This window comes from Acomys russatus, chromosome 28 (assembly GCF_903995435.1).
Source record: "Acomys russatus chromosome 28, mAcoRus1.1, whole genome shotgun sequence".
Taxonomy (NCBI): Eukaryota; Metazoa; Chordata; class Mammalia; order Rodentia; family Muridae; genus Acomys; species Acomys russatus.
In genome coordinates this window covers 10,055,308-10,072,990 of record NC_067164.1, presented here as the reverse complement: position 1 = coordinate 10,072,990, position 17,683 = coordinate 10,055,308, and the positions used below count along the sequence as shown (strand labels likewise).

General features: G+C 36.4%; 1 pseudogene; it reads right to left on the bottom strand.

The window, feature by feature from the left end:
- Nucleotides 1-5,812: 5,812 nt before the first annotated feature.
- Nucleotides 5,813-5,911, bottom strand: LOC127211101 (uncharacterized; annotated as a pseudogene).
- Nucleotides 5,912-17,683: the final 11,772 nt, after the last annotated feature.

Sequence of the window (17,683 nt, the reverse complement as noted above, 5' to 3'; positions counted from 1 at the left end):
GTTTGAACCAGAAGAGCTGAGTTGAACCAGCCATCCAGAGTTTACAAAGAATTAGTAAGGCTGAACATAAGCCTCTGAGATGGAAGTTACATCAGGTGGGTAAAAGTTACATTACAGAACATTATAGGAAGAAATATTCCAAAAGTTTGATCTGGGCTTCTAAGATTTAGGAGAGAAAAAGCATCACATTACTCCATAAACATGCTAAGTACATCATATATTACCATTAAATACTACTTAAAACCCACAATAAAAAAATCCACAAGTTTGGCAGAGATATTGGGCCAGAAAGCTGAAGAGGAGGCTCCAATGTTATAGAGAGTGTTGGGTGACTGTTCAGGCAGTAAACCATCTAAGTCAATTTGTACATTTTGGAAACTGCTAACCCACACTGCTTCTTTGTTCAGGAATTTAAGTTTTATTCCTTCTCTAGTCTCCGAGGGGCATTGAAGGAGAGATAGTATAGTTTTACAATTAAGTTTAGTTGGTTAGGGGATAAGATCTTTTTAGAACAAGATAAAGAAGTTAAGTTATAGAGTTGAGATAGGATAAATATTGAATTTTATTCAGAAATTTAGACTCAACAAGACAGGAAAGATGTTTACTTCAAGCTGGACAAACACAAATAGCCTAACAACTATGAATGTAACATTTATAGAACTCATGATTGCCACATGGTTCTCCCTGCTGTATGTAGTTTGTTTTACACACGTGTAATAAAATAAATGTGTCTCATAGCTTTAATAAATAAGTTATTCATGTTGTTTGTGTTTCATTACTTAACTATTTCATTTAAGAAGACAAGTGATTTCTACAACGATACGCTTTTTTAAAATGAGTGACTAGAAAAAATGTTTCACAGCTCTCTGTGTATACATTGTATAGAGTAACAACTATGAGTTATGCTTAAAAATATAATTTTTCTTAACAGGTGTTAGATAAAGCTCTTAAATAACGTTTGGTTTGAAATTATATACCACAAATTTTTCAACTAAAATACACTTAGTACTGAGTTTAATAAACATATATAATTATAAGCTATATTTATATGAAAAAATTGTCACCATAAAATTTCATTCAGCAAACATTTATTGAAATCCTAAAAATAATGTGCACAATTTTTATTCACTATTGATTAAAATGATATGATCCACCATGACTTTGTTGCATATTAAATAAAAATAATAAATTAAAGCATTTATTTACTCCACTCAAAACTAAGTAAATTCAGCCAACCTTGGTAGACTAAATCGATAATTCTAACACTAAAGAGACAAAGGAAAATCAGGAGTTTGAAGAAAATCCAAGGTACAAAGAAGTCTCTCTAGAAACCAGGGGGTGCAGATGTAACAAAGTGGTAAAGTGTTTATCTAGCAAAAAAAAAAAAAAAAAATGACCCTTTTATAACCAAAGAGGAAAGTAATCCTGGATTAACTAAACTTTTTTAAAAAATTCATTTTTAAAAGTTGTTTCATGACTTCTGAAGTTCAACTATATTTGAGTTCAGTTTTCCTTTTCTTTATTTCTTTTTCTTTCTTTCTTTTTTTTTTTTTTTTTTTCCGATTTTTGAGATGGTTTCTCTGTGTATCTGTAGTGCCCCTGCAACTGTAGACCCGAGTAGTTGAGGGAGGGGCTGCAGAGCAAAAAGACAGCAGGTCATCGAGAGAACTCCCTTTATTTGAGTAAAAGCTGACCCTTATATACAGGTAGAAACAAGTGGAAAATTACACAGAAACACGGTGGAAAATTCCACAAGGCGGGAGGGGCTGGGTGTCCGACCTGTAACAATGGCAGCAAACATACAAAACGAAGAACAGGACGTTGTGGTCAGGTCGCTGGAGCATAGTGTTGTTACAGCAAAGGCATGTGACAACAGAACAGCTGAACCAAGTTGCCAGGTTCCCACATTGGCTGTGCTGCAATCCCTTTGTAGACCAGGCTGGCCTCGAACTCACAGCGATCTGCATGCCTCTGCCTCCTTGAGTTCTGTTTTCTGATTTAGCTTCTTGACGAATGCTGTTCATACATCACACCCCTAACCCACTCTCAGAAATGAAGTGTGATGTTTAGAGTATTTGAAGAAATGTGTTAAGAGTTTCCTAAAGAAATTGGTGCACATTCATAGCATCTATGCAGTGAATTTTATTTGTTTGACGGGGCTTTTCTTCTGTCAAAGTGCTGAAAGATGTATACTATTTAGAAATGTTTTCTAGTGTTTGTCATCAGAACTTAATTAAGAAAGAAGGTATGAGTCTTTAAAAGCAAAGCCATGGACTTCTTTGCTTACATGCTCTGTTGACTCAGGGTACAGCTATGTGAACAAGCTGGACTAGTGGCCTCTGATTTCATCATTTTTAATTATAAATATAAATTACTTTTATTATTTTATATCCAGACTCAGTTTGAATTATACTGAAGGAAAAACACATTTTAGATAATAAATACTAGATAAATAGAGTCTATGGGAAAGCCCAAATCTTTCTATTCTCAGTAACTACAAAATTATTTCATTCTTATTTACTTTGTAAAGATATGCTGTTTTAGTCTTGTTTTTGTTAACATATGCTTATATTCTTAATATATTAGGATTCTTTATAAGCCATTTCAGCTTTAACAAATTTCAGTACTATTTTATTACAAATAATTTACCTTTTATTGAAGAAGTCAATAAACTATGTTCTTAACAAAAATAAAATGAATACACTAATATGTGAAAGCATTGTTGGATAGCATCTAGGATATTGTCAAAAACACTACTACAGAAACTTAAAACTTCCTAATTTGTGCAAAATGAACATTGTAAGGCTCAACCTAAAAGAATTTGTAGCAATTTTTAAGTACAAGGATGAGGCAAATGCTATTTTAGACAGTGACATTTTCCAATGTCAATTAACCTAGCTGAAAATAAGAGTAAATAAGATACACACAAAGACTTTTAAATTGTGTTTATTCTCTGTAAAAGTTTATAATTATTGCTGACAATTTAGAGTATATATATTTATAATATACTATAAGTTTCAAATTTTCTTTTTTGGAAGTTCAGTCTGATTTGCAGATTGAACTTATTTTTATTAAGTAAAAACATTTTTCTCAACTTTTTAACTTATATTTTTATTATTATAAGCTATTCACACATTGCACCCTCATTGTTATCCTCTCTCTTATCTTCTAGTTCCCACACTCCCTCTCTCTTCTGCCCTATTCCCCTCCCCTAGATCGCTGACAAGAGAATCCCTGCTATCCCACTGTCTGGCCACAGCCTACCAGGTCTCATCAGGATAGCCTGCATCCCCTTTCTCTGTGTAACCACACAGAGTGCATATCACAGTTTCAGCAGCAGTCCTCCCTTCCCCCTTCTCCCTTCCCACACATGGAATGATATGTCCATCTGCTACATCTGAACAGGGGGTCTAGGTTCTCTGCATGCATTCTCCTTGGTTGGTGCATCAGTTTGTGTAGAGCCCTTGTTTCTAGATCCACAGGCCATGACGGTCTTCCTGTGGGACCTCTGCTTCCTCCCAGTCCTTCAATCTCTTCACTCTTCCCTTTAACTCTCAGTACTCCTGCCAGAGTCCCAGTATCTGTCCCAATGCCCTGCTGGGTGGATCCCCTCAGAAGAAATCTCTGTAGGGCTACTATCCAATTGTAAGAAGAGTATATACCATGTGTCTCTTTCTTGGTTTGGGCTACCTCACTCAGGATGATTGTTTCTAGCCCCATCCATTTGTCTGCAAATTTTAAGGCTTCCTTGTTTTTAATAGCTGCATAGTATTCCATTGTGTGTATATACCATAGTTTATTTATCCATCTTTTTGTTTATGGGCACCAAGGTTGTTTCCATGTTCTAGCAATTACAAATATCGTAGCCAATAACATAGCTGAGAAATGTCCTTGTTGCATGGTGGAGCATCTTTCGCGTATATGCCCAGGAGAGGTATAGCTGGGTCTTGAGGTAGCAGTAATCTGAATTTTCTGAGAAAGCGCCAGATTGATTTCTGAAGTAGTTGTACAAGTTTGCACTCCCATTTAGTATATCTTCTTGATGTGACCTTTTGGGAATACTTGTATTCTATTATAATATATTCACACTACTGGTTTCCCATACCAACATTACAGTTTATTATAAATTTAAACGTATTTGATTTTTAAATTACTGTCATCAGATTAATAATTATAGACACTACGTATACATGTATGTAAATATTTTCATATGATATAACCCTATGTTAATTATTTAGGGACAGGTGAACAAATAACAAATCATTACAACCAGGCACTGACAAAAGTTCAAGAAAACCATCCTATGCACCTTCCACTTAAGTGTACTATGATTGTTTAAGAAGCATAGAGTATGGGTTAATTACAACACTGCCATTTCAGTCTCTGTGGGCCTATGTGAGCTATGTTTTGTTGATTTGATACCCCATGCTCTACTGGGGTCCTCCATCCCCTCTGATCCCTATAGTCTTTCCTTTCCCTCTTGCACAGGGTTTCCTGAACTCTGAGGAAAGGGACCTGATGGGAAGCTCCAGTTTAGATTCTCTCTCCACCTAATTTCTAACTGTTATTCTCTATACCTGCTCCCTTCAGCTACCACAGAAAGCCTTCCTGATGATTGCTGGACAAGGCACCTATCTATGACTATATCAGAATATCATTAAGAAAGATTTCATGGATTTTATTGTCAGTCTCATTTGGTTCTACTCTAGGTCTCTGTGATAGCCCGTCTCCAGTTCTTGGCTATTCGGGCAGTGTAGGGCATGGACTCCCTCTCTTGCCATGGGCCTCAAGTGAAACCAAACATTGGTTGACCACTCCCATATGTCTGAGCCACCATTGGTCCAGCACATCTTGTAAGTAGGACAGATTGTGGACAGTTTTTTGCTGGATTGGTATCGAGGTTTTTCTTTTCATAGCTTGTAGATTACCTTCTTGTGCCAATGAGACTAGAAATAAAGGGCTAAGGCTCCAAGCCCACAGGCATCTCCACCTCTAACTATTGATGAGCTAAGTGGAAGTTGTCCTTGGCAATATGGGGTCCTCTGTCAGTTTTCAGAAGGCTACATTCTGTCCTAGCAAAAGCCTGGGTGTTCAGAGATCTCCAGTGAACTTCCTATGCCAACAACTCAACAAATTACAACACAGTCCTACCATTAAGAGCCTTGTCTGGCTACAAATGATGGCCAATTCAGACTAATTATTCTCCATTACCTGAAGTGCTGACTAGAGTCACCCTCATATATTTCAGGAAGTTTTCACAGAACTAGGTTTCCATACCCCTCACCAAACTCCCTCTCCAATTCCAGCTGTTTTCCCTCTTTAACCTCCCCCTTCCATCCTCTCATTAGATTTCTCCAAGTTATGTCTCTACACTACACATCCAAGTATACTCATATTATTTATTATTTCTCTTTCCCCGAGGGGTCAGGCTTCATCCCATAACCCTCCTCTTTACCTAGCCTCTCTGGGTCAGTGGATTGTAGCTTGATTAGCATTTACTTAAAAGCTAGTGTCAGTGAACACATACCACATTTGTCTGGGTTAGCTCATTAGGGATGATTTTCTTTTTCCTAATTGAATCCATTTGTGTTCAAATTTCATGATGTAGTTTTCTAAGCTGTTGGGTAACACTCCATTGTGTAAACATACCACATTTTGTTCATCCATTCTGCAGTTTAGGGATAGCTAGGTTGTTTTCAGTTTCTGGCTATTGTAAATAACACTGTAGTCAATATGGTGGAACCATCGTCCTTGTGGTAGCATGGAGCATCTTTTGCCATATGCCAAAGAGTGGTTTAGCTGGGTCTCGAGGAAAAATAAGAATTATTTCATGAGTTTGTGTTTAATCCTCATGCAGGGAACACGCTAATCTTCTTTGTATTGTTCCAATTATAGTATATTACACAGTAAACACTAGGATTGGAATTTTCAGATAATCTTTTATTCTTACAAATTCTCTCAAACTTCAGATTATGTTAGAGACTACAAGTATAATTAATTGACATTCTCTTAACAATATGCATAATGCTAGCAATTTTGTTATCTCTAAAGTAACTATACATTTAAGGACAATATTTTGATATATAACATATTCTTCAAGATTGCCTTTTACTTTAGTTTAAAAATAAATTCAGGAACGTACAAGAAAGTCTTATTTGCAAGTGGCAAAAGTCATCATTAGAGCTAATTTTCACACCTAGACAGCAAAGAGAAGGATGATCAAGACACAGAGGCAGGCTGAATCTCTGTTTCTGCATATTCATTTTTCAGTATAATAACCCAAAACAAGGTGTTCTAATTTGTAATCATACTTAAGAGATTTGTTTTTCTGTGAACTGATTAAATTTAAGGGCAACATTTAATTTAGAAACACAAACTGGACTTATAAGAAACCACAAACCTGAAGTAAAGTAAAAAATAACATTCAGTCTATAGCCTGAGGCTAATACAGCAAATGCCAAAAGGTTCTTGGAATAGTGGATGCTAGTTAGTCCAGTTGCAAATCTTTAGTGTTTGTAGTACTATTCAAAAAAAATCTATATCTTTTTGTCTTCTCTTTTTACTTCTGCCATAAAAAGTGTCTTTTGTGGCAATGGACTGATGGATTTACATTGAAATTCTAGACACCTGTCACAAGCTCAAATGGGAATATATCAAAGCCTAGGGGCATTTCAGGAGTAAACATTCTGCAGACAAATGATTTCTGTCTGTCCCCTGTCAATGAGAACATCCTTGAATATTTTCCAAGTCAAACTTGAAAATATTTTATTCCTGTTATGGGGTCTAAATAAAAATTCCAGATGTAGTTTAGAAAAAGTGGATTCTTTCAGGTAAGTCACGATTAAATGATAGCTAAGAAAAATCTATGCCCACAAATGAATTCTCTCTTCCACAGACAAATAAGAATAAAGAAAAATTGATGAAAATGCTTTTCCTCTGTGTTAGTAAAACATTTTTAAAAATATTACAGGCATGTAGACAAAGTTTTCTTATCAAAATAGCTCAAAGTTCCCCATCTCCTGTATCTCCCACCCCTGTGTTCATGGGGACTTAAACATAACTCTTCATTGTCATGTAGGGTGGATTGAAAAGACTGAAGAAATCTAGAAAGAAATAATTTCTACTAGGATTGAGTTTTACATTGAAAATCAACAAAAGTAAAATGTGAGTCTGTAGAAAATAAAACTGACATTTCAAAAGTCAAACACTATGCTTCCTGTTCAGTATGAAGAATTGTGTAGAGGAATTTTTTTTTTTAATTTTAACTTTTATTGCAAAGCACATTTTATAAACACTGGATAAATTTACATATAAAAGCTACATATAAATATACAGACACAAAAGAAATAGAGCAATACTATTAATGCAAGAGAAGTAAACTAATAAGATGTTTAAGAAAATTAGAATAAAAAATCACTTCCCATTGCTATTAATTTTTCATGAATTTAAAGGCTATTCAAAAATCATATATAATATTTTAATCCAGCAACATGACTATTCTGACGAGGGATCTCATCCAAAGGCCTTCTAAGCCTATGTGATCTGGCTGGAATGTAGTCATGCCCTTAGTACACATCTTTAATTCCAAATAATGAAAGTAAGGTTAGTTATTAGAAGAAAGCCGGCAGATTTGAAAGTGATGTCTAATTGAGGGTCAGACAAAGTGACAATAAAAAATGTGCCCAACTCTCATAAGAACAGAGAACAAAGATAGGGACTGGGTAAATAGCAGTGTAGAGAGAAAGAGGAGGCAGTCTAACCAGGACAGTTTTACAGAGACAGGTTGAAAAGAGGACAAGTTAGACTCAGGGGAAGACAGAACAATCCAGAGAATGAGAAAGGGACAGAGGACAGATTCCTAGAGTTAGTTTGAGGCCAAGAGAGCAACTCAGTCAGAAGCTGAAAGAAGACAGTTTGAACCAGTCAGTTTGGAGAGGCGTTAGGACCAGAAAGCCTTAGATGAACCAGCCAGCCAGCATTCAGAAAGAGCTAGAAAGGGTGAGCTTAAACAGCAGTAAGTCTCAGTAGCTAGAAACATTCTAGGTCTAGACCAGATTGTATGGAGGCTAGAAGCTTCCATGACTAGGCCTAGGTTAGCAGACAGAGGCAGTAAGCCTCCAAGAGGACAATTACATTAGGTGAATAAAGTTACTTTTATAGAGGTGTAACAATTGATATAGAATTGATATTAAAAAGTACAATTGGAATTCTCTATAATGAGAGTCTTATGAGTAATGAATTTTTATAAAGTAAGCAAATAAGTTTATCTCTGAAAAATAAAATGCTTGACCCCAAAAGGTAAACAAGAAAAGAAACTACTTGAAATAAAAATGACTCTTTCCCACATCTAAAATTAAATCTGCTAAAGAATTTCTAAAATAAAAATATCTAAGCAAGCAAAACCATTTACAAAACGTTTTTATTTTTATTAGTATTACCTGTAAACTAGTGATATACAATGGTAAATTTTGGTTCTTCAGGATTGCATAAAGAATGGGATATATAACAAATTTTATAAATTTCAATGAACTCTTTTGCTAAATGGAATATTTAAGAAAAGGTAATGCATATTGTGTTTGTAATAGCCAAAGACCAGGAAAAACATGAAGGCCAACAGAGTAGTTGTGATCTGTAAGTGGACATGGACAAGTCAACTCTGTCATCCATAATATCCTGGGGTGTTGCATTAGTCCACCACTCAGGTAAGACTAGGATATGTAACTTGAAAGAAAAAAGGAACCCCAACTTAAGTTGAGAAATAGAAAGGCTGGGGAGAGTACTAGGACATAACAATGTAAGGAAATCCTCAGAGAAATCAATCGTATTTGATTCTCTTGCCAACTGAGAGTCAAGATCTCAACATAGTTAGCAAGAATTGCTCTGAAGTTGCCTAGATTCAATGTGTATTTTTTAGGGGGTGTGGCATTTTCAAATAGCACTAAATATAGCTGCCTTTCTCCCAGACATGATTTCTTTTTATTTTAATTTAATTTTATTAACTTATTCATATTACATCTCAATGGTTATCCCATCCCTTGTATCCTCCCATTCCTCCCCCCCCCCCCCGCTCCCATTTTTCCCTTACTCCCCTCCCCTATGACTGTGACTGAGTGGGACCTCCTCCCATTTATATGCTCATAGGGTATCAAGTCTCTTCTTGGTAGCCTGCTATCCTTCCTCTGATTGCCACCAGGTCTCCCCCTCCAGGGAACATGGTCAAATATGAGGCACCAGCGTACGTGTGAAAGTCATTCCCCACTCTCCACTCAGCTGTGGAGAATGTCCTGTCCATTGGCTAGATATTGGTAGGGGTTTGAACTCTACTGCCTGTATTGTCCTTGGCTGGTGCCATAGTTTGACCGGGACCCCTGGGACATGGAATTCTTTTTCTTGTTTTTTTGTTTTTATTAATTTATTATTGTTACATATCAATGGTTATCCCATCCCTTATATCCTCCCATTCTTCCCTCCCTCGTTTTTCCCCTTATTCCCCTCCCCTATGACTGTTCCTGAGGGGCAGATTTGGGCCCAGCGGTCCCGCTCAAATAAGGCACCAGCCAAGGACAATACAGGCCGTAAACTTTAAACCCCTACCCAGATCTAGCCAACGGGCAGAACATGAGCATATACAGGGGGAAGAAATCCCCCTCAGGAATAGACATGATTTCTTTTACAAATAGATATTATTAAATAACAATGGTAAAATAGTAATAAGCCCCGCTTAGGATCTGAGCATATGTAGCCTTCCAGTGTGCTGCTTTTCTTTTCCAGTATTTTCTAGTAATCTCACCAATAAGACCATAAGATTATTTGCCATGAAATATCCGAATTTCCTTAAGTATTCTAAACTAACTTTTTGCTTTCTTTTACCAGATATAATTGTACTGAATATCCAGAAACCACCCTATGACTTCCTTTAGGTGTTACTAACATAACATATGTGGCTCTTACAAAACAACTAAGCTAACTCTCTTGAGAAGCTGACATCCACACTTGGCAGTAACCTTTTTTTTTTTTTTTTTTTTTTTTTTTTTTTTTTTTTTTAAATAATTGCTGTCTCTACTCATTGCTGCAACAACATTTATGTTATCACATTTCCTCAATACTCTTCAGCTTTGCTTGATAACGGCTTCCCCTAAGGTTCTTTTTTATGACCAAAAATACTGGCTTCTCTTTATTAGAGGTATAAGTAACATTAGTTTAACATTTTCTGTCAAATACTATAAATACTTCACAAGGAATTAAAATCTTTTCATTTTTCAACTTTATAAAACCTCAATACAAATGCTTAATCTACCAGAGTTAAACCTTTCTTTGTATATATACCTGCTTAATCTCAAGCCTTAAATTGTTTATCCTTAAAGATTTTCTCTTTTTTTCTTGTTTTTTAGTTTCAATTCTGTTAAAATTTACCAATTCTAAAAGTCTGTGAAGTGTTATCTCAACAATGCGAAAAGGCATGTTAGAATAAAACCCAAGAGGGGTGTTTGTCCCCTTGTGCCAACAAACCTGGCTTTAGTTCTGCTACAAACCACTTTGCATAAACAATTGCCTTGCCAACCTGCTCTCTTTCAAGATTATTGTTTGATTCTTACTGAGGACACAGATGCTGCAGGACTCCAACCCTAGAATCTTGGTAGCATTTTACTCATAGCAGTTCTTTCAAAATCGGAGGTCAACACCCAAACCAGCCTTCACTGATCAATTAGTCTTCTATAACATTTTCAGTCCTTGTTGTCATGTTGACAATGTTCATCAATGGATTCTATCTCAAAAAAGAAAAAAAAAAAAAGAAAAGAAAAGAAAAGAAAAGCATTTTCTTTCTCACTCATTAGAAGTAAATGCACATCTCTTAAAGTTTTCCATTTGTGTATATTAATTTGTGTGCACATATGTCCATGTGTACCAAGTGCACTTTGTTTTCTATTTGGGATTTCTTTAGAATATTAACAAAAGTTAATGTTTATGTATAAAAATAAAAAGATGATTCAGTTTAAAGTGAAGTTTTCTATATAATTACAGTAATCCAGCAATTCAATCATTCCCTCAGCATGGACAACTGACTCTCATTCTTTAGCTATTTCTTTCTGTGGGCTGTGGAACACCCCTTACACACCACACAAACACACACACACACACACACACACACACACACACACACATACACATGCAGGTCATCTGTGAAGGATGAAATTAAATTCTTCCTAGTGGTACAGTTCATGTTGTTGTCTTATCTTCCTCTGTAAGCACCAAGTATAAATGTTTGAAGGCAAATGAAAAGAGGAGGAAAATGATCATTCAGTAGGATAAACGAGAGTAATGGGGAGTAAATATGATTAAATTGTGTTTTTTATAAAACATACACATATTTGATGGAATGAAACTCATTATTTTGTAACATTCATATATGAAATATTTTTAAAGACAGGTAGTGTTGATTAAATTTAGTGATAGAGGCATTGTATAAGTTCAGTGCTCAGCAATAACATTTTAAATAGACACATAGTATTTTCTTCTCTGCACCTTCTTTTTTTAATTCAACATATGAAAGAAATCATGAAGTGCTTTTCTTTCTGAATCTGGATTATTTTATCTATCATAAAGTCTACTTTGTGAGTATTACTATTTATTATCCAGTAATTCTTTTTGACGAGCATGTTTAATTTGTCAATTTATTGTTAGGATAAATGAGGGTTTCTGTTTGCTTGTGTATTTATTTTAGTGTATGTATATGTGTGTGTGCCCGTGTTGTATCTTCAAAATAAGTTGCTGTCAAACACTGCAGTGTAACAGAGAGTAAATTACAGTGGCTTATAATGTTTAGAGAAGTGTGTGTGACCACACTACCCAACAACTCTAAAACCAGTAATGCATTCCTGCCTCTCAGTTTAGTCTACTGTGACTCTTAGTGACTTTGTTGCTCTACTATATGGCAACTCCATTTAAAATATTACCATATGTATGTATATATGCATGTATGCATGTATGCGTGTATGTATGTATGTATGCATGTATGTATGCATGCATGTATGCATGTATATGTATATGTATGTATGAATTTTAGTAAGTTTCTACAGTGGTAGATTTCAATATGATGCTCTCAAAAGGTCTTTAGGGTTATTTTTCCTTCCTGATATTTCCTCCTTTACGTTGGCCTCCTATCCCTCAACTCATTTATTCTTCTGTCTTCTGTTACTCTCCTTTAAGCCTTATATCACAGTGTTCTGTAACCTCTTCCTTGAAAACCGTCCCTTTGTGATGCCAAGTGGGACACATATGTGAGAACCGATAAAAATAACATCCCCAAATGAAAAAGAAATGTGATTTTTGTCTCTTTGTTCTGGGTTATCTGACTCAGAATGATTGTTTTCACATCCACCCATTTAGCTGAGTGTTTCAAACTTTGACTTTTTGTATCTGCAAAACAATATTCTACTGTGCAAATGTAGCGTCACTTCACTGTCCATTCAGCAGCTGATAAATATCTATGCTATTTCCATCTACTGGCTATTGTGAATGGAGCAGCACTGAATATGGGTAAGTAGTTATGTCTAGAATAGGACTGCTAATCCTTTGGGTACCTGCCGGAGACTGGTATGGCTGAATCATGTGGTATGTCTAACTTCCTCCAAACCCCACAGTTTACTTTGATTTTCCAATGACTAGTATATTGGGTATCTTTTCATGTGTTTAGTAACAGTTATGTCAGTTCTTGGGGGGCAAGATGTCTGTCCAAATCTTTTACTCATTTTAGCATATATATTTAAATTTTTTACCCTTGAAAAACATATTGCAGTAAATAGAGACCTTCTTTCTTTCTCTCTCCCTTTCTTTCATTGTTCCTCTTACGCTTTCATTTCTTTCACTGTAATCTATACGTCTGATCCAGTCATTAGTTGTGCATGCATGTTAGAAACCAGTTCATAGGAGAATATACTTTTATTTTCAGGTCTCTTATATTTTTTATTAATATGTATGTCTATCCTTAAACAAATAGTGCAATATTCTGATTAATGTAGATTTATGGTGAATCTTGAAAGCAGCAAAGTTGAATATAAGTTTGAACTTCTTTTGCACTATTTGCCAGGTTATTATGAGAATCACCATGTTAAAATAATGTGAAGCGAAAAGATGAATATAGACAAAAATATCTTGCCAGGTGATTTTGATAAGGAATATATTAATATGTAAATAAATTTAAAATATTTACATTCTTAATAGTAATGGTTTCTTCACCATTAGTAAATGAGTATATATTTTTATTTATTTATAAACACTTTATGTTATTTATGAAAAAACTTCACTGAGTTAGTTCTATAAAAACTACTTTTATCAATAGTATATAGTTTGCATTTTAAAATGATCAAAAGTTTGCTTGAAGGGTTAAAGAAATGTCCCAGCATTTTAGAACACTTCTAGCTCTTACAGAAGACCCAATTGCAATTGCCACCTCTGTTAAGTCAGATCAGAACTGTTTGTAACTCTATTTGTAACGATATCATATGCTTTCTTCAGAATTTTTATGAGCAATGTGCATGTGTGTGGTTCCCATACATATGTTTAGTCTGAAAACTCATCCTCAAAAGAAAATTAAACCAATAAATGTTAAAAAAAAAAAAAGCTAATGTGCTTACTTCCATTAAGATGAATATTTTGTTGTTATTGTTGTTGTCTTATTTGTTTGTTTTTGTTTTTTAACATTGAATGCTACTTGTAAGTTTTAGGCTACTGTCATTAATTGAAGAAATATTGAGGGCTTGTTTTTTCTTCAGCCTCCTACAAGTTCATCCACGAACTTGTAGTTTGTAGTTTCCTTAGATCTTCTTTTGAAGAACTATATTGTTCTCTTTGTTTCTGAGCAATCAGTGAGGACAGATGTTTTGAAAGTCTGACTACATAAGAGTGACCTCAAGTTAAACAGCTTATTGCTCAGTGCTTGGTGCTTGGTGAAAGGGCATGTTCCAACTCCCTCCGCTCCTTTCATCTTTGTCAGCTACAGACTTTTAGCGTTTTGCTCAGAGTCAATGATACATTTCTGTCTTAGTAAGGTCTGAGTCTCAACTCATTGCTCCCGAGTCAGTGAAGAATAACTAATGTGTGCAGTTCACTGTGTGGCCAAACCAACTGAACCCCAAGAACAATCTCCCCAGTCACCTCTGTTTCACATTTTTCTCTGTTCAACTTCTGCATTTTCCCTTCTAGTGTTTGTGCATTATGGATAAAAAAAAAAATGTAACTCCTCATCACTTTTCTCCATCTAGGCCTTCACAAAACTTGACAATGGTCTTTAAACATACCACTCTCCACTTCATGTTGCACGTAAACTATTTTATGCAGAGTTCTAGAATTCTTCAACACTATGGCTATCCTTTACACAATTATGAGCCACAATGCCGCTGGTTTGGGGCTAAGAGTAGAACCCTGCTTTTAAGGACTTGACAGTGTTGCTCCAATGTGAGGGTGACAGAAGTTTAGGAATATTGAACCTTGGTCTCTGAACACTTTTTGTTTTTTTTTTTTTGTTGTTGTTGTTGTTGATTGAAAGAGTTCTTTTTCATAATATATACTCTAATCAGAATTATCCTGTCATTCACAATCCACTGCTGCTCCCCTAAAGGCATGGCTGCCTACAATCAGATGGATGGCATGTGAAGGAAAGTGAGGCACAGCCAGAGGTGATGGAGCCCACAGGGAGCCAGTAAGCACCACAAGAAACAGACTTATCCATAGGCAGACTTCACTGAGCAGCATGTTTAATTGAGAGGAGCAAAGGCTACTTAAATCTTTAGGGAACTGGTAGGCACTTTGGGGGTGACTGTGTATCATTGGCCAGGGCTGAGGTGCTGGGAATGCCTTATTTGCTTGAGGTAGAATTCCTGGTGCTTGGTGCTTCCTGGACATGACCTTATAAAGAGAGAGGACCTTTCACTTGTAACCTGACAGCTAGGATAAATGAGCACCTCTAGGATGGCAGAAGTAGGGGCTAAAAGGCTATGCTTTCCAGGAGATGCAGTCCTGGGGCAGGGGAGGGTGTAGCCCTCACTCCTGGTGCTCTCATGATGAGATTTACCTGGTTGGACACACCCCACTATTGCTCTGACCTGTACCCAGCTCCACATAATCCCCCCTCTCAGATTACTCCCCTCACCCAACTACATATTCTTTCTTGAGGGACAAAATTTTTATAAAACTTAATTAGGTTTGTTTTGCATTGGCCATCTTCTTCACTACCTATAGTCTTTCTGGCAGCATCCTTGCTGTGTATTTGTAAAAGGCTACTTGCTGTCATGATGTCTCACACAGAACTACAGATTAGAGAATGATGAAGGCAGTTCATTAGAGCTAAATCCAACACATTACAATTCAAGGAAACAGCAGTTAGACCACCCAGTTCATTGATTGTGTTTTGAGAGGAATAAAACGTGTATCTGGAAAGAAAAGTGAATTATAATTTTGTTATACTTAGCTGCAGTTTTTGGTAGTAATTTACCTGAATTAACACAAAGCTGATTTTAATATTTCTTTTTTTTATTTTAAAATACATGATTGTTCATATGCATCATACAGATAGAAAATCTTTTTTTGTTAAATTTTTTATTAATATATTCATATTACATCTCGATTGTTAGCCCTTCCCCTGTTTCCTCGATTCCTTCCTCCCTCCCACTTCCCCCCTTCTCCCCTCCCCTATGGCTGTGATTGAGGGAGACCTCCTTACCCTATATATGCTCTTAGAATATCGAGTCTCTTCTTGGTAACTTGCTATACTTCCTCTAGGTGCCGCCAGGCCTCCCCATCCAAGGGACATGGTCAGAAAAGGGGCACCAGAGTTCATGTGAGAGTCAGATCTCACTCTCCACTCAGCAGTGGAGAATATCGTGTTCATCGGCTAGGTCTTGGTAGGGGTTCAAAGTTTACTGCCTATATTCTCCTTGGCTGGTGCCTTAGTTTGAGGAGGACCCCAGGACCCAGATCTGCCTGTCATAAAGTTCTTCTTGTAGGTTTCCAGGACCCTGTGGATCCTACTATTTTCCCATTCTTCCATGCTACCCTCGCCTAAAGTCTCAATAGGATGTCCTCTCCTCTGACCCACTTTCTTGGTAAGTAAAGTTTTTCATGGGATGTATCCCTTGGACTAGTGTTTTGATATAAGTAAGTATATACCGTTTGTCTCTCTCTCTCTCTCTCTCTCTCTCTCTCTCTCTCTCTCTCTCTCTCTCTCTCTCTCTTTTTTTTTCTCTCTGTAGCCTTGGCCATCCTGGACTCCCTTTGTAGACCAGGCTGGCCTCGAACTCACAGCGATCTGCCTGCCTCTGCCTCCTGAGTGCTGGGATTAAAGGCGTGCACCACCACGCCCGGCTTCCGTTTGTCTCTTTTTACTTCTGGGTGAACTCACTCATTATGACAATTTCTAGATCAATCCATTTGTCCACAAATTTCGGGAATTCCTTGTTTTTAATCGCTGAGTTGTATTCCATAGTGTAAATGTACCACAATTTCTTAGTCCATTCTTCTACTGAGGGACACTTAGGCTTTTTCCATGTTCTGGCTATTATGAATAAAGCAGCTATGAACATGGTGGAAAGAGCTACATTTCAGTTATTGTGTAGTGGCACGTGAGACAACGTGATTGCCTTTAATGAGACAGGAAAACATGACGCTATCAGTGACACGGAGAAAAGGAAATCAAGTTAGGTTGCCATCACTGATATTCATATATTCTGAAAACATGAAATCATCTATGTGATGAAAGCTGCTGAATGTTGCCCACACATAACTAGCACAATCAAGAGAATCTGAGCATGGATTTGCTGGAATCTCTTCATCAACAGTTTTTGGGTTGTAGTTCACTGAGAGGGAGATTTTGAGGTATTTGGTAGGTGAATTGGAATGGCCATAAAATCCTTTATTTAGTGGCAGCTGTTCCTGTTAAATAAGCAGACGTTTGCAAGGATTCCTCACTTTAAGTAATGATAATGAGATATAACAGCATTAGTTCTGAATGGTGAGTATTTTGCTAGATAAATAGTTGCCTGGACCTCACCACTGCCTCTTGTGTCCCTGTGGTAACCCAGTGTTGTGCTCCTTAAATTTTCATTAATGGTAGATTATCCTATGCTTCCATTGAAGCCTCTTTGTTGCTTATGTTGCAGCTCCATCTTCATCTCCACATTCTCAGCTCTTATTCCTAAACTAATCCTTTTACCTGTATGGCATAACTACAGTCAGTTTAGATATCAAAACTGAGAGCAGCGTATCAAGTATTCACCTGTGGTATAAACACAGTCAAGTACTATATATTCACGTGCGACCCAATTTATTATTATTAAAATATATACATAGTACATTGTCGACTTTGAAAATTGGTTAAATTATACATACATATGTTTTTGAAGGAGATTTTTAACCTAACATTGGATATTTAAAGTTAAATACGATGTTTTTAAATCGTTAGACTTTTTCAGCATCTAACACGACCCTTCTGTGCCTTCAAATGCTTTAGGTGTTACCTAAATGGAGGGGAGATACAGAACTGGGAAGAGCTGAGTGTTTAAACTAGTGCATTAAAAATAGAACGGAAGTGCCAGAACAGTGGTATCACATGCTATAAGCGAATGGTTATGAAACAAGTATAAAGCAAGTTTAATCATTTAATTGGCTTAGGGATTCAGGCAAGTATTGC